At 37.3% G+C, this 22,266-nt stretch overlaps 1 long non-coding RNA gene across 1 annotated transcript; it reads left to right on the top strand.

Moving 5' to 3' along the window:
* The first annotated feature begins 66 nt into the window (after positions 1-66).
* Positions 67-7,672, top strand: LOC129058623 (uncharacterized). The gene is made up of 3 exons (XR_008523879.2): positions 67-105; positions 5,413-5,572; positions 7,508-7,672. It is a non-coding gene; the product is annotated as an uncharacterized LOC129058623 (long non-coding RNA).
* The last annotated feature ends 14,594 nt before the right edge of the window (positions 7,673-22,266 follow it).

Below are 22,266 nucleotides of genomic sequence, written 5' to 3'. Positions count from 1 at the left end.
AAGAGTTTAGAGTGGACAATGTCATAAACAAGTTCTGTGATGTCACTTTCCTTCTTTGAGCTTCGGTTTCCTCATCTGTGAATGCGAGATTGGATGTCATATCTGGTGAGCCTTTCTAGTTGGTTCTACCCTTCAGTGATTCATCTGACATTTTTCAAACTGTGCTACAGAAACAATGAGAATAATAGAGAGGAAGAAACTGATGAGATAAACTATTTCAGTTAGAGATTTGGAGGGGTCTAAGTAAAGGTTTTATTCTTATGGTGTATAGAAGAAACTTTGGCTATCTATTGTTATTGTTCCCTGATTATAGCTTTCTGAGCTATAGGAGAACACTGTATTGATGTTACCAAAAGACATTTCAAGGAGAAGATAAAGAAAGAAATTATTTGGCTAGAGCTAATAAATATGCATGGTTTCCTGTGTTGTTTTGTTTTTTTTTAAGAGAGATTAAGAAATGGAGAGGTTTTTCTCTCCATACCAGACAGAGATACAGAGATGGAGCTTTGCAATCTAACACAGATCTATTTTGTCCACTAATGCAGAAATAACATCATGTGCATTAAGAAAGCTCTGGATCTGTTTAAATCAATTAAAGTAAAGTTAATGTATTTTAATATCTGAGCTCTTCCCTTATCGATATAACTCTACCATGTTTTCTTCTCAGAGCCCAAGGTGATGAAAAATGGACTCATTTACTCTATTACATCTTATAACTGCGGCTTCAAGATTTTTTTTTCTTTAGTTGTGAAGCCGCAAGAAGATTTTATATGACTCTAAAACTGCTGTTGGTTTTCATACCACAACACTCAAGGGCATTTCTCGCCTTCAGGCTGCTATTGTTTCCAATCTGGAGATAAATGCACACTTGATAAAACTATTTTAATGATGCTAATATTAATACTTTGGTAGAATACTTTATCTGCTAGTAATAGCTTTAAAGAGTTTGTTGAGATTTTGTCATCTCATACATTTTAATAGAATATTAGGTTTGTAATTAACAAGAAAAATACAGTAGCTCCACTTCTCACTTCCTCCATATTCACGTAATGATTACCAGTGGAATATTTGCTGTTCTGTACCCTTAGTAGACCAATCAATATTTTGGTGAATGGAGAAGTCTGAAGCACGGAATTGTAGTGTAAACAAATGAGAAACATTAAAAGTATGCTAAATATTATAGCCAGTTGATTATGTAAATTTAAATAGTGTAGGGGAAAGGAATTGCTTATTAAATTAGTCTGTTTTCAGTTCACTCTGGCATTGTTTATTATACGCCGTAGCCAGATATTTCATAAATAGACTCCTTTTACAACCTGGAGGTTTTGGGAATACCAGCTGATTAATGAAATGGTATATGTGTTCGGAGGCCATGGTGGAGAGAACTTGTCTTACGATCATTTCCATTGTACAGCTCAGGCCTTCTGTGGGGTACAGACAATGGAGAGAGAGAGAGAGAGAGAATAAGATGAGAACTCTGATGAGCAGTTCATTCCAATATGAGCACCTGTTACATCAATCTGTGAATTGGTTGATTTTTAGCTATGTCCTGTTAGTGATCTTCATAGAAGCAACAGACTAAGATTTTCTATTAATAATTCAATGAATAAGTTCCGCTCACAGTACATTTGATTAGCCAACTGTAAGAGTAGCTACAAGTTTGTGACTCAATGTTTTGGGACTATCTAAGGAAATCTCAGATGACAGAATGAACTGAAAGACATCGTGTAATGATGGGTCAGAAACTCATTTGCAATCTAGGAAGGGGAGACCAGATCTGCTATAATGGAACCTATTTGAGAACAGATCATGAAAAAAGACTAATTAAAAAAAAAGAAGTTGCCATTTTTGTGTCTTGGAAGCCAAGAAGGGAAAGGCTATTGGGAAAGTCCATCTTCCAGACAGGTGAATCCTAATTTTGAAGACTTCTCAGTCTACCCAAATCTGATGCTCTTAAACCTGTTCATTCCATTTTTCTGATTTCCTAGTAACTCTGGTTTTCATTTGGTATTCTACTCCTTTATTTTTTCTCTACTTGGAGGTCGTATCAACCTGGTTCCCTCAGCTTTCATCCTCTCCTTTTTTTCTGTCTATAAGAACAGAAATTCATTTGCTTTTCCAAAGTCCCACCTCTATGGAGTCCTTGAGGTACTTTGCTCTTTGTTAACATGGGCACTCTCTCCTGCATCTTCTCTCCCTTAGCATAACTCCTTCTCATCTGCCTAAAGCATAGCTCCATTTCCTTCATACCGAAAGAGGGCCTTCTCTTGTTCCAACTCTACTCTTGTATTACTATCAATAGCCTCTATTTCTCCTTACTTACCACTCAAACTTTATAGTATCTGCCTGTTTCCTCACAGCTTACTTATATAAAAAGCCCATACATTCTGATTTTGGTGACTACCTTTTCACAGAAACTGTTATGTTGAAAATCATCCGTGGCATTTTCATGAGTAAGTACAGCAGCCTTCCCTCAGCTTGAATCTCCTTGCATTATTTTGTATCATGTGAGTCTATGGACCACTTCCTAGTCTTGAAATTCTCTCCTCCCTTGACATTAATACTAGTGTGCCCCTCTTGTTCTTCAATCTCTGTTTGCTGCTTTTATATTTTCTTTGCTTGTCTTTTCAGATGTGCTTTATATGTATATTGCTTCTTACATATTATCCAGAACCTTAATGGGCTAAATATGTGATAATTGCAATTTTACATATTGAAGAGGCAGAGGCTAAGATAATTTAAATAATTTGCTCAAAGGCACATATGTCCCAACTGATGGAGCCAAGATTTGATACCAGGTCTAACTCCAAAGTCCTATCTGGTACAGTCTTCAGCTAATGACCTCAGAGGACACTGAAATGATTTCTTCTCAGCCCAAGGCGATGAAAAATGACTTACTTCATTGCATCTTACAACTGTGGCTTCAACAATTTTTTAAAAAATTTTTGTTGTGAAGCTACAAGCAACATTACTGGAACTCTCTTATCTTCCAAGCCAGCCACTTAATCTGCAAACCTATCTGTATCTCCACCCTCATTTTCTGCTTTTGTTTTCTAGTACAATAGAAGACCAACCCTTTTTATTCATGCTCTGTATCTCTATAATGTTGCTTTCTTAAGATCTTACCCTCTTTTTCCTAGATCCATCATTGTTTCCCTGTCTACTGCATCAGCTTCCTAAGCATGCAAGCATGTTCTTCTTTCTCCCATTATAAAAGAGGTCTTTTCTTGAGACCTTGTTCCATTGCTGCTTCTGGGCCTATTTCTGAAAAGTTTCTGTACTCAACTCTATTTTCAAAAGATTCTGTACTCAACTCTATTTCTTCTTTGCATTTACATTTCACATTGACCCCTTTTCTTTTCCTCAAATACATCTGGTTCATTCATGCCTTGCAGCCTTTGCACGTGCTGATCCTTTGCTTTGACAGCTTTTCATGTAGTTGAATTCTTTTAAGTTTTAGTTAAAATGTGTTCTCATTAGACATGTCTGTCCCAGTCCCCAAATGGTCTCTATCACATTTCCCTGTTTGTTTCTGTCAGAGTTTTTATCACAGTCGAAAAGTATCTTCTTTACTTAATTAATTTTTGTTCTCTATCTCCACTTTCTAGAATAATGCTATTTGAGAGAACTCCCTGCAATGTTGAAAATGTTCTTCTGTGCTGTCAAATATGATAACTAGGCCAGGCACGGTGGCTCACGCCTGTAATCCCAGCAGTTTGGGAGGCTGAGGTGGGTGGATCATGAGGTCAGGAGATTGAGACCATCCTGGCCAACATGGTGAAACCCAGTCTCTACTAAAATACAAAAAAATTAGCCGGGCATGGGCACCTGTAGTTCCAGCTACTTGGGAGGCTGAGGCAGGGGAACCGCTTGAACCCAGGAGGCAGAGGTTGCATTGACATTGCACTCCAGCCTGGCGACAGAGCAAGATTCCGTCTCAAAAAAAATACATATATATATGACAACCACTAGCCATGTATGGTTACTGATCATGTGAAATTTAACTAGTCAGTGAGGAGCCAAATTTTTAGTTTCAATTAATTTAAAGTGTAAAAAGTCACATGTGCCTAGCGGCTACCATAATGAACAGAACAGTGCTCAAATGTGTGCTCCATGAGGGATGAGATTTTTGTCTAATTTTTTCACTGCTGTATCCTGTATGCTCAGGAACATTTGTTTAATGAGCAAATGAATGGGTTATTTCTTGTTGAGAAGAAATTCTGGGAGAAAAGAGGATTGTTGTTAATTGTAGCATACTTTATAAGTAATACAACTCTCCTTCCAGTAATGTGTTTGTATTTGGACTATATAGAGCTCTTCTGATTTTTTTTTTTTTTTTTTTTGACAGAGTCTCACTCTGTTGCCCTGGCTGGAGTGCAGTGGCATGATCTCGGCTCACTGCAGCTTCCACCTCCTGGGCCTCCCGGGTAGCTGGGACTACAGGCATGCACTGCCACACCTGGCTAATTTTTGTATTTTTAGTAGAGATGGGGTTTCACCATATTGGCCAGGATGGTCTTCATCTCCTGACCTCGTGATCCGCCCACCTCAGCCTCCCAAAGTGTTGGGATTACAGGCATGAGCCACCGCGCCAGGGCCTGAGATCTTTAATTAGGATTCTAAGAGAGAGATCCAATAATGTAAATTAAATTTTTGACCATGTTGAAAACATGCTTGATTCTTTTGCTGTGTTTTGTTAACCAGTGATACAATTATGCTATCTATGGAGTTATCATACGTAATTAATGAATTAATCAATTTACTTAATTCACAGGCAGAAAGAGATTCTGTTTTCTAGTGTTGTCTACTAACTATGCAGTAAATCAAGGTTTTGAAGAGAGAGTTTCAACAATCATTCATTTTTTATGAATTAATCTTTCTTTGGCTTCCTTCTCTAGGGGTGAACAAATAATGCAAACATAGACCCAAGGATACATGAAGTCTGAATGCTAAAAGCATGCAGAAGATATAGCTGAATATAAAAAATATATGGAATTAATTTTCAAGAGGTGTACTAATGTCACTGGGCACAGACAGGGTCAATCTGTGCCAACAGCAGGCGAGAGACCCTGTGGTATAAGGATGGATAAGTATTAAGGACTTGCTTTCTTGGTAAAAGATGCAAAATTAAACATGCAATCAGCAAAAAAGATGAATAAGAATATACAAGCAAAAATATAATTAAAAAACAGAATGCATGGTTAAAGTAAATATTTGCCCAGTTTGATATTAATACCTACCTAAGAATAACTGTCATTCTTATTACTCCTACTGCTGCTGTTGCTATGCTACCATTTTTGAGGGCCTACTAAGTTCCAAGAACTATACTAAATACTTCACATTGATGGATGTTATTTCCCTCATTTTGTAGATCAATTCTACATGATTGATGTTAATTCCTTTACTTTGTAGATAATGAAACAAGCTCAGTTTAGACTCATTGCTTGTGAGTAGTGGAGCTGCATTCTGACCCAAGTAAATTCAACTCCAAAGCTCATGCCCTTAAAAAGAAAAAAGTCTGAAATCTGGTATTCTCTACAGCATTCAAGTATAGACGCATGGAAGTTTCTAGGTATGTGGAATATAATCCAGCTTTGAATATGACATTTTAATAAAGTTGTTTCTCTTTTCTCACCTAATTGTCTGTTGATATTCATGGTGTAGAGCAAATGGAAAGCAAGTCATATGAATAAACAAAGCAAGTTAGGTGTGAGACAATATGGAGGGGTGGGATCTGTGGCAAAATCAAGAACATATGCCTATCCAAAGTTATTAAAATTCATTTAAAAATACCATTATGGGTTCAATTGTGTCTCTGCAAAAGAGATATGTTGAAGTCCTGACTCCTGTACCTCAGAAGGTGACCTTATTTGGAAATAGGTTTGCTGCAAACATAAGTTAAAAATAGGTCATACTGGAATGTAGTAGGCCCCTAATCCAATATGGCAGGTCTACCGTTAGGAGAAGAGTACACAGGGACAACACCATATGCAGACAGAGGATTGGAGCAATGCATCTACAAACTAGGAAATGCCAAATATTGCCAATAAACAACCATAAGCTAGGAAAAGGCAAGGAAAGATTTCTTACAAGTTTCAGGAAGAGCATGGCCCTACTGACACTCTGATTTTGGACTTCTGGTCTCCAGAGCTGTGAGAGAATAAACTTATTTTATTTTATGCCACCCAATTTGTGGTACTTTGTTATGGAAGCCTTAGAAAACTAAACAGATACACTGAAAGGACTATCCATTGTCTAGATGAACATACCAAATATAGTCAATGTGAACCAATTTAAACCCCTGACACAGTGATCTACAGGACTAATATAGTCATTGAGTATGAATAAATAAAAGCAAACTAAGCCATAGTTCTGAATTTCTCTGATTTTATATAACATCTTATGGAGCATTTATGTTCTAGATATTGTCCAAGAGCTTTATTTAACTTGTTAAATAAAGTTATATTAACTCATACATTCCTCACTCTAACCTTATTTATTGGAAATTAATACTACCATCTCCATTTTATACGGAGAGAAATTTAAACACATAGAGATCAAGTGACACTCTTAGTCACACAGCTAGTAAGTGGCAAAGCTGGGCTCACTCCAGGTAGTCTGGTGCTGGAGTTTATGCTTTTGACCACTATGCCATGCCAAGGTACCTGAGGATGCACCTCATTTATCATCAATGCTCTAACTCCACCTTTAGTTTTAGTGATTTATATGTGAATGATACGCTTCCCATATGCTATGCTTTGAATGTTTGTGTCTCCTCAAATTCATACATAGAAACTTAATCACCAGTGTGATGGAATTAGGAGGTGGGGACCTTTGGGAAATGATCTGGTCAGGAGGGCAGAGCCCTCATGGGATTCGAGCCCTAGGGAACTGTCCTGCTCCTTCTAGCATGTGAGAACACAGCAAGAAGGTGCCATCTTTGAACCAGAAAGCAGGCCTTCACCAGACACCGAACCTGCTGGTGCTTTAATCTCGAATTTCCTCCCTCCAAAACTGTGAGACATAAATTTCTGTTTTTATAAGCTACCCAGTTTATGGCATTTGTCATAGCCCAAATTGATTAAGATACCCTATTCTTATGAAGTCTTTTACGTAGGCTCTGATCACCATACTCCCTTCAATGATACTCAGTGGCTTTTGATTTACCCCTTTGAGATGGAAAAAGAGCAGCATCAGTTTGTCTAGTCCCTTTCTGTAATAGTCACAACTTACTGAATAATCTAAAGAAGGAATTCTGATGGTTTATAGAAACATCTATTCCAACTACATATTGGAAATCTGGGAAAATAACTCTTGAAAATATTCAAGATCTTATTAGACATACCACGAGGCTGAATTAAGCAAAACTCTCTCTAGATGTTACCTTTTTCCAGTACACAGTTACCTTGATACATGTTTGTAGGTCCCTTCCAGGGACCTGTGTTTATTGCACACAGAAAGCATGAAATAAACACCAATAGTATAGCTGTGGACTTTCTCTTCCCAGGATCCTACTGTTCTTTCGTGGCTGGGACTCTGGAGCTATACAGTTCAGGTCTGGGACCTGGTGAAGGGCTGTGCGTCTCAAGGATGATGATTCAAGTTGGACTTCTATTCACCAGACCCAGAGTGTTTTGTTGGTTTGTTCATTAAATAAATGAAGAGAAGACTTAGGGGTAGTGGCTTATTAATTTTAATCCTTTCGAGTTCACATTTAATTAAGAACACCCAGAACTATCTGCAGGTCAGAATAAGCCTCGAATATTTTGGCTACCCCACCAGCCTTGATGCCTATTATGGTTGGCATCTGTTCCCTCTGCCACTATGAGATCATGCCCACTAGAGTCAGGGAAGTTTCTATTGCAGTCCTTTCCACGAGTGTTGCCATCTGAGAGAAAGGGGCCAACAGAGTTATTTCTATGACTCTCTGCTCAAGGCCTTCCTGAACAAGAGAGTCTTCCAGGCCCTCTAGAAGGGCATAGGTTTGGGGTGAGTGGGCAGGAAGTACCTAAAAGAAACAGCCAGCACTGTGGCTTCCCACTCCTTAAATTATTCCCCTACATTTGTGGTTCTTAAACTTGAACACGCATCAGAATCACCTGGAAGTTTTGTTACAAACACAGTTTGTTGTGCCCCAACCCTAGAGTTTCAGAATCTGCAGGTCTGAGTGGAGCCTGGACTCTTTATTTCTAGACAGTCCCAAAGGAGGCTGATGCTGCTGGTCCAGGAACCACAGTTTGAGAACCACTGTTCTACATTATGCCACAGAATTTCTGGCCTGTCTATTTAATTTACTGAGGAAAGCATTTAATCCATCTTTGTATTAACTGACCTAGAAAGTTTCAGAACCACAGCAAGCTGTCTGAACTAACACATTGAGGGCAGACATTTTCAAGGTACGCTCATATCAAAGAATTCAGACCAATCTATGCCTTTTTATCAACTACCTTGAGAGTCTATCTTCACAACGCACATATTTTTATAATATACATTAGCAAACTTTTGTAACGCTTTTCTTTGCTCTGACTCCAAATTCCTCACCCCATTCCATGTTAAGATCAGATTCTGGCCTAGAATAATGGTGGGGGATTTGGGGGAGCTTTTATTAGTTCCCCCATCCTGCACAAAAGTCTCTGCTTCGTCAGGCAATGAAGAGAATATCTCATGAGATAAGGGAGTATTTCACGGGAATTTTTCAGAGTGTTTTGTTGGGTTCAGGGTATTACAAACACCCTGAACTCTCTCCAGATGTCACCATTCCTGTTGTCACAGGCTAGATTACCACATAACTTTCACGTAAAAGACTTTTGTGGTTGTGAGTTCAACCATCATTACAATTCAGCAACTTGTGAATCTTACTCTGGGCTATGATTTTTGGTGATTTTAACCTTTGTCTATATGAGGCATGGTGAGGACAGTCTCTGAATTTCATTCGGGGCCTTGATAAAAGAATTTCCCTATTCTGGTTTACCATCCTCTCTCCTTAAAGATGGCCAATGCCAACTTCACTCCAGTTTCCTCATGTTGTTCTGTGGGACTGAAACATGTACTCCATGGAGACTTTTGTTTCCAATGGGTGTATGAGGCTGAGTATCCAGAGGCAATAACTTCGTCGTTTTTCCATTGTGTGTTTTGCCTAATTACCAATTCCAAATACTGCATATTATCCTGACGGTGTTAGCTGCCCCCTTACTCCACCTCCCAGTGCTTGTATCAGAGTTCTTTGGTTGCAAATAAAAGGTGCTACGACAAAAAAAATGTGCATGATCTTACAAAATGGATATCAGGTAACCCTTAGAATTAGAAGAAAAGCTAAATTTGAAGTTTTAGAAAGCCAAACAGCACTGAATGGGTGAGTAGCAAAACTTAACAGGCAGTCTCTTTAGGGGTACATGGTCAGAATAAATTACCTTCAACTATTTTCAGCCTGGGGAATTATACTTAACATTCACATTCCAGGAAGAAGGATACTAATGTCTTTTCAACCGTGTGCCCACCCGTTTGCCAGGAGAGGTCAGATCTCTTTGATGAACAGTTTTATCAATATTATATTCAATTGAGGATGAGACATTTTCCAAAGCAAAATTAGGATGCTATTTCCAGAAGAAAGGATAAAAGATGCTGAACAAGTAAAAGCAAACCTTGTCCATTCCAATAATAAAATCCCATTTAATGTAACACCAAAGTGTTATATTAAATACCTCCCCAGTATATGTGAATGGGGTTTGTAAATTACCAATGGAATTCTCCATTCACATATACCAGGGAGGGGTTTTATTTTACTAAAATTTCTGGCTTTGGGAGAGTCTATTTTCTGGACTGTCTTTGTTCTTATTTCAGCTACTGTGAGAACAAAATTATATGCACCTTCTCGATAAATCACAGCATCTTTCTAAGGATAGCAAAATGTAGAAAGACACAAGCGAGTTTTAATATCCAGGAGTGTAATAGCGTAAATCTCCCTTTAAAGGTAAACCATATGGGTTTACAGAGCAGTTGAAAGTAAGTCTGAAAGGCACTAATAGCCTTGACTAAATAGAAACAGACATCAAGCTAAGCACACAAACAGCCAGAAAACCAAGGGGATGATAGAGATGTACAATAAATACAATCAAAAAGACTCAATCAAAGGTAGAATGCAGCATATCAAAGGTAAAACCTTTACCTATTATTAATTATGACAGTAATTTCTATCTCATAACATTTCACATAGCAACTGTAACCAAGAACATCTGCATTTTAAACTGAAGGTGCCTCATATGCTAAATAAACTGAAGTTGCCTCATATGCTAAAGGGAAGCAGGATATATGCACATCTTCTAGGAGCTAAGGAAATGGTTGTACAACATCCAGGCTTTCTTGCAAACCACCATTTACCTTATTTGATGTTGGAAAAATAACATCTTCTGTGTTACACAATGGTGTACAATTCAAAGCAGAATTTGAACAAGGAAAGGAAAGTAATATAAGGGTCCTAAGTTTCCTTTGTTACATATTCTATGTTTTGTATTTCAATGACTGCCATTAAAAATAATAGCCTCTTTTCATAAGTACCATTCAACCAAAGTATAAACAATCACAAATATCCTTCATCTAGAAATAAATGAACAAAAACAGTTGTACAAGGCCAAGATATCTTTGTAAGTAGGATTTTATTTACAATTAAATCTCTCCTGATTTCTCTCATATCTGTTCAAATTTCTGCTTCCCAGGCTTCCCTTGTATCTATTCACATAAACCTACAGAATCTTCACATCTGCTTTCTATGTCCTTACCTTACATTTAGCCTGTGGTCCCCATATTCAATGGCTGAGTCCTTGTTCTTGATCTCATTAAAGCGATTATGGAATTAATCACATGAGAGTTTATAGTGGTTGAGCTAATTTTCTCTGACAAACTTTTAGTTGGTGCTTGGTTTGGGTAACAAGTTCATTCCCAGCTTCTTATTACAACTATTGATAAAATCTATTTGGTAAAGAGGTTTCCTGGACTGAACACCTACTAAACATTTTATGTGGATTATCACAAGCATGCCTTACTCCAATTATATGAGGTGAGCACTTAACAATGGGCATCCGTTGTTTTCATGATTCCCTGTATGAGTCCCACCTTCCCAAGGTGTACACAAACATTCACTTCCCACAGGCTCCTTTGCAGCTAGGGTGGAGATGTGCCATAATTTCAACGATCTGCTCATGCTTCATTCAGATTTGAACAGCTTGAGGTAAGAGGCTCTGAATGGGTGGGGAAGGACAACCATTTTTCTCTCATGGGTGGCAGAAGAAGTGGTTAGCAGTGGTGAATACAGAAGAATTCCTGTCCAATTGGATTCCGGATACAGTAGGATTATCTTCCTCATCCATTTAATTCTTCATGGCTTAGGATATTGTTCATTGTTTCTGAAACTTTAGAATTGAGCCTGTTCTTTCATTACTCCTACAGATTCTATGAGATGCCTAATATCCTTTAAAATTTTTGATCTCACCTTAACATAGCCAAAGTAGATTCTGTTGTTTGCACCTAAGAAATATGACCAATACAGTACTATTAGGACAGTCATAGACATTATTACAATGTTTCAGTCAACGATTGACTGCATATACAATGGTGGCCCCTGGTCCTGGAAGATACTTTTATTATACTTTTTCTGTGTTTAGATACACAAATATATACCACTGTGTTACAATTGCGTACAGTATTCAGTACAGTAACATGCTTTACAGGTTTGTAGCCTAGGAGCGATAGGCCATACCATATAGCCTAGGTGTGTGGCAGGCTGTACCATCTACATTTGTGTGAGTACATGCTTTTCGCCAATGACAAAATTGCCTAACAACACATTTCTTAGGTGGTATCCCTATTGTTAAATGATGCATGCCTGTGTTATCCTCCCAAAGAGCAAAATAAATGGAGGTACATTGAAGTTAATTAATTCATCTAATACCTATCATACAAAAAGTAAATGAAGTGTTGGAGCTAGAATTGAAACGAGGGACTTTTTAATACTTCATATCTTTAACTTCTCTCTCCAGAATAGGCAACATTTTAAATTGTTAACAATCATGTATTCCTCAGAATGTATTTTTGCCTGATCTTTTTTTAACGACAACTTTTTAGATCATGAGAACATGATATGTTGTGAAAAGAGAAAAGAATTCATAAAAAAAAAAAGAAGGTCTTTTCATGGGTCTCAGGAGTCATACTGCAAAAGCCAGAGAAGAAAGGAAAGATTTGAAATAGCCTGGGGAGGGTTAGGAGAAGGATAATAAATGTGCACAAGCAATGTTTTTCAGGTTGAACTACTTTTTAGAAACTTTAGTTTGAGGCACATTCATTCAGATCATGGATTTCGCAAAGTGTAGTCTGAAAACAAGAGAATTCCATGGTAGGTGGTATAAAAACTGCCAAATCTGCTGTATCTTTATGAAAGGAATGAAGGTTTATGTCTTACAGTATTTGGGTTAGGTATATCAGACTTTTAAAATAATGTTCTGTGTAGTTTGTTTCCAGTTTTCTAACAGTATTCCCTATCCCCATCTGCCATTATAGCTTGTGTCTACTATTAGAACACACAGCCCTGTTTTTCAGTATCATGAGGACTCTTGGCTAGGGCCATTAGTAAACCTTTGAATCCCTTCTTGTTTACCTTTCCTACATATTGTTTAGAGTTTTATAACTTTTCTCTAGAAGTGTTTTGTTGAATGTCATTTGATTTTGCAGTTAGCTTGCTCTCAAATTCAGTAAAATGAGTTTCAAGATGTCCATGTCCTTTTAATAGGCAAATATTCTTGGCTTCTGAGAAAGCTATTTTTGTTTTTGCTCTCAGTCAAATCACTTGGTGTTGAAAATCTTCTATTGCCCTTCCTTGTTCCTTTATTAATTAGATGCTTAAGTGGGTCTTTCAAAAGCTAAAGTTCCCATTATTATATTTAAATCATGCTTTCATTTTTATTATGTATGAATTATCCTTCATTCTTAAACTTCAATTACTTTTTTTTCAATAGAGACTAAGCATTGTATAAAGTACTTGAAAAGAATATAGTCCAAGTTAGTGGAGATCATTTTTCTCTTTCTTAAAGTCTTTATAAAGACCATGGGTTCATAAATTTAAATTTAAAAATTTAAATTGATACAATAGCCTAGTAGTTTTGGAATTGACTACTAAGCTATTGTATCCATCAATATTTACTCAGGACAAGAGAACTCACTCCAGATCATTTAATAGAGGGAAGTTTATGGCAGGAAATAATTAGAAAGATATTGGAAGAACAAAAAGGAAGATAGTAGATGCCTAGACAGCCGAGATATTAACAACAGCAAAAAATTGTTCTCATCTCTAGCACTGGAAGGACAAGTGGAAGAGGTGGTGTAGCCCAAGTTCAGGTGCCAGGGCTTCCCTCCAGAGAGCTGGAACCGGGGAAGAGAGGCAGCCACTGCTGGAGATACAGCCAAAAGCAAAGAAATGGGAAGAAATGCATTGGATTTTACCCTCCTTTCACATCCAGTTTCCTGCCAGGAACTCCCATTGACAGAGTCTGACTGAAAGTCAGTTGGCAAAGGAACTGGGAAATCTATGTCTCAGTCCTTTGTGATACACTGCAGGCAAGGGAAGGGTGGGAAATAAACTGAGAAGCGACAGTCCAATGGCTGCCACAGCAACCTCAGGGAAAGTTTGCAACTGCAGCAGGATTGTCTGAAACTGCTTCCACTTACTCTTCTGCCTATAAGTTATTTAACAGGGCTTTCTGTAGCAACTGTTCTGTGAGGGATCTCATTGTACCGAAAACTGTTCTGAAAATACAAAGTATTATGATACCAGACTATAGTTATTTTTTAAATATTAGTTTATTTGCTTTCCTTATGATGAGCTATTTATTTTTCTTTCCTCTATATATAGAACCAAAGATAGTATCAGTGCTAATGAAGTCTTATAACAATTATTATTAGCATGCTCTTATTCCATAAACTGGCAAGTTTCCGGTACGCCTTCAACTCCATTCCCATTATTATAATCATATAATGTCTAGCAGTAACATCACATTAAAATTTCAAAGAATTTTTCTCTGTTCGCTGACAAAATCTGTACTTGCTTACAGATTACATTTTCTATTTTTAGTAGTAAAATAGGACCAATGTAAGAAAGTCTCGGTTGATAGTGCTGAAGGTAGCAAAAAGAAAACGTGGTGAATGATATTTCATGGAAGTGTTGAATGATGGTCCTTGACCAAGGTGTGCCATAGGCAAAGGTGTGCCATAGAGGGTGGTGGGGAGCAGTGAAAAGGAGCAGCAGGTGACAGGGTGACAGGGAGCTGGTGGTGCTAGGGAGGAAGAAGGCACTCAAGTTATTTCACAAATCTTTAACGATAGAATGAAAAACAAGACAGACACACTCTTTTGCTTTTGTGAGTCTTATATTCTAGTGGGAAAGACAAAAAAATAAGTTTTTAAGCAATGGTCATTTCAGGTAGTGGTGTGATAAGAAGGAGGCAACATTTGCTGAGTGGCAACCTAGAGTGGATGGCCAGGAAGTTTCTCTCTCAATTGGTGCCCTTAGTCCTGAAGCCTGAATGAGGACCTCAGCTAAAAGCAGTTCAGGTAAGACATAGTCCCAGAAGCCAGAACAAACTGGCATTTTTGAGGAATCAAAAGGCAGCCACGTGGCTAGAACCTAATGAGGGAGGGAGAGATAAAATGGGTTGGCTGCTGCAGCAGCTGCATTTTATTAAACCCACAAATTAGGGTGGAACCATTATTCCAGGATGACTGCTAAACAAATAACACTGGGATTGTAAAAAAATGGATTCCGTTATGCATGGCATTGTGCTAGGTGCTTACAGGATACAAAGATGAATAAAGCATGGACTCTGCCTCTCAGGATTCCCTGGCTAGAGAGGGAAACACCAGAATTAAAAATGACTCAGTATAAGAAAAATATATACTAAATGCAAGGGGAGTATAAAAGAAAAAATTCAAACAAGGCTGCAAACCATGAAAGGAAACATTATTTTTATTAAAAAATTAAGATGGATTGCAATGCTTCAAATGTGAAACAAAATAATTCAACTTTGGACAGTGTTACAGGAGACCATTTTATGTCTTCTGGTGTCAGTCAAACCAGAATTTGAATCATAGGGTTTTTGAGCTACAAGGGATATGAGTTGTCATTGAGTTCAAATCCTTCATTTTTCTGAAGAGGAAATAAAAGAAGTTACATGACTAGTTCAAGGTCGGTAAACTGACACCAGCCCATGAATCTCTCTAGAACATATCGTGGTTCATTTTTCCATACAGTAGCATAGCCACAGGTGTCATCTTTAACCAACGATTCACACATCCTGAGATACAGTTTAAAAGTATAGGTCAGTCGATTTTATTCATTCATTCATTTATTCAACAAATGTTTATTGAAAATATGCCTACCATATGCCATGGGACACCTACTATGCTAAGCATCTATATACTATTGAACATTTTATGCTAATCACTGCACTCCTACATAGAGAATCAAAAAAACCGAGTTAAAAACTTAACAGTTGTTATTTTCCCTAAGCCAAATGTAATGGAAAGTAAGTCATTATAAGTAGAACTATAATTTTCCCAAAGCATGGCAGTAATTCTGGGCTTCCTGTCTATAAATAGGTTGGTCCACTCTAAATGGACCCCACTGCACTTCTTTAAATCACAATTACTAAGTAACCATCCACAAACAGCTGATGTTGGAATTGCAGGATCAAGATGAGCAAACTTCATACTAGGGCATTTAAAGATATGTCTGTGGGATGACTAATAGCCTATATGGAGAGTGAAATGCTCAGCTGCTCAGAATTCTTAGCAGGTCTCTGAATTCTGTCTAAAAATATTGGCAGCAACATCTGTCCTCATTGTCGGTGCATGCTGAGAAGGCTTTAATATTCACCCAGAACAGGTAGGCTCTTGGCTTTCAGGGGGTTGAATAAAGATCCTCTCTACCCAGCAATCTGCGTTGACTGAATTTTAACTTCCTTGGAGATACTAAAAACTGTTGGAAATTTAAATTTTAGGTTCAGGGAGACTGGTATTTATTAAAGAACTCATTCATTGAAAGTCAGGAGATAGGTTCTAAGCATTATCTATGCTATGAACAAGCCATGGCTTTGAATGTCCTCCCGGCCATCCCTGTGTACTCTTCACTGTGTTCTAGGCACTGTATGTGGATGGCCTTTTGGCCTCTGAACATATATATTTTCTAACCTGAGTGCCTTTGCTTCTGCGGTTTCCTGTGTCTGGAATCTTGTTCTCTTATTTCTGTGTCTAAAACAAAATAAAACAAAACAAATCCCTGCTCATCCTTTAAGGCCTTGCCCAAAATTTACATCCAATTTTCATCACAAAAATTGATCATGTCTTTCCCAATATTCTATAACATTAGCACATAAAAGTTTCTACTGTGTGTCATGTACTCTATACGCCTATCTAACTTAATTCTCACAATTATTTTCTCTCATTTACAAACAAGGGAAATGAAAGCCAAGGTCAAGTTGCTAGCAATTAGCAGAGCTGAGATTCAAATCTGTGAACATCTGATTCCAAGCACCATAGCTTAACTATTTTATTTTCCAGTATCTGGCCTCTACCATCCAAGCATATCAGAACTAGTTATATAGAGCTCTAATTATACTGTGAGATGTGAGCTCTTTGAATAGAAGGACTATGATCAAGTGGAGCCAGGATTTGAGGAAGAAGACCAGCTCATTCTACAAACTTGAGTTGATGCTCTACCATGTTTATGGTAAGATTGAGATCTGTTATAATAACAATAGTGATTAATTGGGCACATTTGGAACTAGAAAGCACTATTTGTTGTAGGTGCACAAATTTTGGTACTTTTGTTTCTTAGTTGTTTTTTAAAAAAATCTCCAATTCATAGAAGCATATGGTATTGTGTATTATTTTGCAATAGGACTGTGAATGATTCTCTAGAATTATTCATTTATTTATTTATCCAGTAAACACTTAGTGAGCTTCTATTGTGCTTAAGGCATAGTAGAGGGGTCATGGAGGTATAAAGTAAAATCATTGCCCTCAAAAACAGACATAAGTGAGATAAGACATGTATATATATAATCATAATGAAACTTTGTGTAACCATTCAATTTTAGGAGAAATACCATTTACATTTCATTAATCCAAATTTACACTTTTAAGCCTTCAACAGTTCATCATACATTTTTACTCTCCTACCTAGAGGGGGAAGGAGTAAGTTGAAAGTGGAGGGATGGGAAGGGTAAACAGAGCATAGAAGGGATGCTAACGTATATGAAGAAAAGGACATAAGACACCATGATAGTTCTGAATAAATATCTCAAAACCTCATTTTCACTTTCATTGTAAATGACAAGTTTTAAGTCAGAATAGTTATAGTCAGATGGTGCACCATCCAAAACACTGCCCAGAATGGTAACAATATAAATACATAATGTTTTCTCTTCCCACATACATATTCAACTACAACTGACATAGAGTTTAGGTCATCAGTATCTCACCAATCTGGGAGCTTTTTCTATTCCTATGGCCCTCACTCTCATTCCTTTAGGCAAATTAGCAGAGCTCCATCAAAATGCATTCTTAATTCATAAGCAGATAATACTTTGAGCTGGCAATTCTCATAACTGTGTACAGTGCTGGCATCCATTCCTTATCCAACACACCAGCAATTGCTCCATAGCCAAATCCCCCATTAAGTCCTGCACCACACTGTTTCTGTCTCCTGTAGGGTCTCCAGAATATATTTTGTATATCTATTTTTTTTCTGGTCCAGAACAAAAGCCCAACAGTATTGGTTAGGACAAACATTACTTTGTTAATGGGTTACTTATTCTCATATTCCATATATATGTTTATCCCTTACAATTCTTGACCTGGTATTAGCATCTAGAGACATTTGCTGAGTTAGACTTCAATTGTCATTTCTGTCCAATCGTTTAAACACTAGCTGAAAATTCTATCTTTTGTTCTTTTTAAAAGAAAATTAGAGATAAGTAATGGTTGTTTTATGAAGCTTCTTTATCTCTTGGTTGTAAATTGCATCATAGATTTGAAATCCTAAATTCATATTGAAATGATCAACAGGACTGTAAGGCCTTTGGGAGCAGAAACTGTTTTATTCACTCAACTCAATGCAATCATACTCCTTGCACTTCACACAAAACTTCCAAAATGGGTGCTTCATATGTTTGTGTTGAATGCAACTGAATAAAAAATGGTGGTTCATTTTGTTTTTTTGTTTGAGACGGGCCTCATTCTGCTGCCCAGGCTAGAGTGCAACAGCACAATCACAGCTCACTGCAGCCTCAACCTCTTGCGCTCAAGCAATTGCCCCATCTCAGCCTCCTGAATGGCTGAAACTACAGGTGTGTGTGCCACCATGTTTAGCTAATTTTTTTAAAAAACAGCTAAGGTTAATTAAAAATGCAATTTTTACATTGCAGTGTCTCACCCTGTTGACCAGGCTGGTCTTGAACTCCCAGGCTCAAGCAATCCTCCTGCCTCAGCCTCCCAAAGTGTTGAGATTATAGGCATGAGCCATCGTGCCTGGCCCATTTTGTTAATGCTACAGGTAGAAATCTGAGGATAATGTTATCCAAGTTTAGGGAAATTTTCTGGGCTTTTAAAGAACTTAGGTAGCAAAACAAACAGTATGTAGAATCAACTTGGAAGAGTTTTGCCTTGTATTCCCAAATCTGTGGGAAATACTTTAATCAACATATTATGTTTCTGCACTCCACCCCTGGAACTATAGATTCTACCCAAAATGAACACTTACCTATCAAACTGACCCTTGGATAAAAAAGCAAGCAAAAGTAACCATATATATTTAAACAAACAAATAAACAGTGGAAAAGGCTGCAACTTCTTTCACCCTTTCTTAAGAGCAGAGCATTTAACCTTTGCATATACTCCCTTCCACAGTCTTACAATTTAAATGCATTCTTTAAAGTTAACCTGTTCTGTCAAGCATATGATAACCGCAGGAAGATATGCCAGTTGTGTGGAATGGAGATGGGGCAATGTCCTGCTGTTCCTTTTTGTATTCACTTTATCACCCAGGGGAATAAGTTTTTCCCTGTGGCTCCCTTCAGCTTGATCGTCATTTTTCAGTGGTGAAAGCTCCATCAAGAGATAGCAGCCTTTCCAATGGAAGAAAGAGGATCTGCCACTTTAAATTTTCAGCAGGCAACTGGCATTTTATTATTTACGTATTTCGTGTCATTATGTTGGATAATATAACAAATGATGCAATCAGAGCCACGGGAAATTTAAAGTGGTGTACACCTGTTCTCACCTGGGAGAGGAGCAATAGCTCATACACAACTTCCCCAGCTGAAAACCAGCAGTACACAAAAACTTTGCATAGAACTGTGCCTCCAAACTGACAAATAGGCCAAGTTGGAGAACATGAAATAAATTCCTTTAGCCTTCTTTGATGAGCTTTGGACTTTATTTTTTTTTCATAAAATGTCATTTTTCTTTTTTTGAAAGTCTTTTTTGTTGTTGTTTGCTTTAGGTAAACTGTCATGGATATAGGAATGTAAAAATCAAGTATAAATCACAGTTGCTTTCCTGAGCTCCTGGCTGAAATTTGTCTGCTAGTCCTAGTGATGGACCCATTTATCAGCAATGCTGTTACTTCTACTTGGAAATTATATGCAGAAGAACTATGGTTGTATTTTCTGCAGTTAGTGAACCAAAAAAATATATTTCTCTCAAGAAATTGATAATGGGTCATGAAAAAGAATTAGCTCCACTCCAATCTCACCTCTTTGAGGGTCAACATTCATGAGAAATTAGGAAATTACTCAAGAAAAAACATGACTTTAAATGTATAGCTGGTTGGCTGTTCCACTACTGGTTGAATAATATTAAGATAGCTTCAGGGTTTCTGGGTTACAGGAGCACTAAACACTCAAATCTCTAGCCATCTGCCTATTACTAGGCCACGTTCCTGAAGGAGGATGAATATTCAGGTTAAATATTTTTTTTTCTCATAAGGCTTTTGTCTCAATCCTAATGGTGGAGTCTCCCAGTGAGCTAAGTGTACCTGGTAGGGCTGCCAGATAAAATATAGGACACCCCATTAATTCAAATTTCAGATGAACAACAAATAAGTGGTATTAGTATGTCCCAAATATTGCATGCTAGAGGTATAATGTATAGTCAACCCCCCCCAAAATATCCAATCTAGTGACATAGGATATGCAAGCATAATTATGAAATTGTAATTATACTAAAATAACATATATATTATACATATAAAATATTTCTTATATTTTATATAAGAAAAACTTATACTCTATAGTATATAGGAAGTCCTAAATACTGCATGGGACATATTTATACTAAAAGATTATTTGTTGTTTATTTAAAATTCAAATTTCACTGGGCATTAGGGGTTTTGTAGTTTGTTTTGTTTTTTCTAATCTGGCAAACCTATTAAGGAGAAGACTCCCAGTACCTGAATTACCTGTAAGCCTAAGGCAAGTGCCCTTTTGGGCCCCTTTCACCTGGACCTACATCCATATCCCAGTCACATACATCATCACCAGCCCACTAGCTAGCAAAGGACATCACAAATAAGGAAGTGGAAGAAAGAGATTTTCTTTATAAAGTCTATAGCAGATGCGTCTAACCTTTTTAGCTCAGGCTTCACCACAAAGATGCCTCTTCCCAAATGTCAGGTAGCCCAGGGCCCCTCTACCACACCAACCACATGTAAGAAGAAAGGGAGACTAGGAACATCCATCCTGCTTTAAGGTCTCTGAGCTCTCATACCTTCAATCTTTCCAACAGTAAGCAGTGTGGTCCAACAAATGACCTTAGATGTGGCTCCTTGACATCAGCACGCTTCTTCCACAGGGCCAGAGTGCTAGCAAATCATTTCTACTGAAGTACAGGGTAACATACTTCTGAGACGCTGCTATTTCTTATGTTACGATGGGTATACAAATTAAACTGATGGGCTCACAAGAACTTTGTAATACACATTGTATTTTTTGTTCTTCTTTATTTTCCACAATAAATACCTGTGGCTTACCAGAACTACAAAGGAAATAAGAACAAGTTCTCACTTTCCTATTGTTCAATCTGGCACTCACAATCAATCGTGTCTTTTGAATAGTCATCTAGCTGAGTATCAGAGAGGTTTCTGCCTCAGAGTGTTCTTGTTTCTTTGTGACCACACATGTTAAAATCTTTTGCTCTTTTGATAATGTTCACATTACCATGACCATGGCAGTGTCTGTCAGATTGACACATGTTAGAATCATCTGGGGGGCTTGTTAAAATGCAGAGTTTCTGATTCAGTGGGTCTAGGGTGAAGCTTGAGGACTTGCATTTGAAATATGAGCCCAAGTGATGCTGTTGCTGCTGGTCCAGGGACTACACTGTGGCTATTGATTAGTCTTTCTTATTGTGGCCAGACATTGCCTTATTACGGCTATAGGATATCAGTATCCTATTAAGGTGGCCACTGAATACCCTCAAATCAATTTTAGAAGACACACCACATATGTGGGTGCATGCACACATTAGAATATTTATATATCAATTACTTTAAAAGATAATAAATCTATATCTCATTAGTGTTACACTAAATATAGAACACTGTGGTTCTCACGTGTTTGCTCTTAATTGGATATAGAAATTTCTCTCTATACCTGGGAATATATTTCCCTTTTGACTCCCAAACCACTATATATAATTAATACTTAGAGAAGATGTAATCTTTGCAAATGAATTAACTTGCAGGTATACACTGATAATTTAAATAGAATTTTTTTATTTTGGTAAGTAATGCATATGTTAATAAAAATATTTTAAAATATATAAAATTTTAAGAATTTTAAAGAAATAAAAAAGTTCAAAATAACACATGAAGGTTACCACAAACCCCACACTCTAGACAACCTCTGTGAATGTTATATATCTCTCCTGCCTCTTTTGTTCTCCTTTTTCGCTTTATGAAATTGGAACCACATTGGACATACTGTTCTGCAATTTTTTTTTTCACCAAGTGATAAATTGTGAGTATTTTCCTATACCACTAAATATGCTTCAGCAGTATGATTTCTAATGACTACAGAGTGTTCTTTCACAACGAGATATTTTAATTCATTTGGTTTATCTTCTATTGTTGGGCATTCAAAGTATTTTATTTTTTGCTAATGTAAATAATACCGTGAGATAGTTCCAGGTTAAAATTCCATTCTGGCTGATTACCAAAATACAACT

Source organism: Pongo abelii, chromosome 2 (genome assembly GCF_028885655.2).
Source record: "Pongo abelii isolate AG06213 chromosome 2, NHGRI_mPonAbe1-v2.0_pri, whole genome shotgun sequence".
Classification (NCBI taxonomy): Eukaryota; Metazoa; Chordata; class Mammalia; order Primates; family Hominidae; genus Pongo; species Pongo abelii.
Note: the sequence above shows the minus strand (reverse complement) of the source record. Positions and strands in the feature narration are given on the sequence as shown.